Below are 1415 nucleotides of genomic sequence, written 5' to 3'. Positions count from 1 at the left end.
GTGTAAAAGGTTAAGCCATGAATTAGCAGCTCGCATGCCTAACGCAGCTCATCTTGCTCACAATAGAAAGAAATTACAGTTAAATTAAATGGAATGGACGTCTTTCGTTTTCTTTATTTGCATCAACACCAGCTTGCGGCTGTGGTTGCGTCTGATGCCAGTTAAGCCTTGCTCCAAAAAAACCCCAAAAAAACAGCTGCATTTTCTCTACAGCGTGGCTGTCACCGAAAACTATCGGGAATTGAAGATCTGTTCAAAAAATGCAGCCGAACGTTCCGCATATGCAAGCGCATGCATCGTCAAGCGAAGTACAGGCGGAAATGAAGTTTGAAGTTTTCCGATTATCGGTCACAGAGTCTATGAACAGATTTAGCATTCATGACCGGCCTACCTAGATTTCTGGCATTAATTCTGGAACGGTAGCGTTCTCAACTTGTCCGACGATCACTTCTTCTAAAGGATCCCATTCATTGAAGGAGCAAACTGGGCTTTTAGCAACTTGGGCTTTCTGTTTTCAGAAGGGCTGAGTACTTCACGACCGTGTCAAAACTTGATATATACTGCCAAAGATTTTCTAAAATATAATACAATAATCTTTCTTAGTAAACAGTAATATTTACCAATACTATATATATATAAATTACACCCTTCCTCCATTCCCTCCTTTCATGGAAATTTAAATGTTATTCCATAAAACATATTATCTTCCTTTATTTTCAGAAACAACATTCAAAGTACTCCTTTTCTCTCCGCATGTACACTTCTTACCCTTCCATTTAAAACTTACACATCAACAAAAAAATAACATCAAAACAGTAAATATAGGCATATTTATATATATATATATATATATATATATATATATATATATATGTGTGTGTGTGTGTGTGTGTATATATATATATATATATATGTATATATCTAAAAAATGGTGTACAATAATTGAAAGTTGACTTTATACCATTTATTATCCTATTTGTTATTTGTTATATCTCTATCACCTTAATAGTATTTGAGCAAGGGTGACCATTTGTGCACCCTGACCCCAACGTAGTGTGAGCTATAACTTATAGTATAGTTCCATGTGCAACTTTAATTCACATTAATGTAATCGAAGTAATAATTTTCATAATCTGATTTAATTGAATGACTTCTACTTCACCACCACATCAACCATCACAAATGACTGACACCACTGATGACCACAAACACCACCACCGCAATCAGCACCTGCCACCACCACCACCATGATAACAGGGGGCACAATTTGAAAGAGGGCACTTCCGAAAGATTTGTTAAATGAGCTTACGAAACACATCCAATTATACTTCACTGCACTTTGTGATACCTATCGCAAGCTGTATTCAGAATAATACAGCAGTAAAAACATGCAAATATCATTAGTTTTTGGGAGC

The sequence above is a fragment of the Anneissia japonica genome, unplaced genomic scaffold (assembly GCF_011630105.1).
Source record: "Anneissia japonica isolate Jap-2015-1 unplaced genomic scaffold, ASM1163010v1 scaffold2417_len18999_cov112, whole genome shotgun sequence".
Taxonomy (NCBI): Eukaryota; Metazoa; Echinodermata; class Crinoidea; order Comatulida; family Comatulidae; genus Anneissia; species Anneissia japonica.
This window is presented reverse-complemented; position numbering follows the sequence as displayed.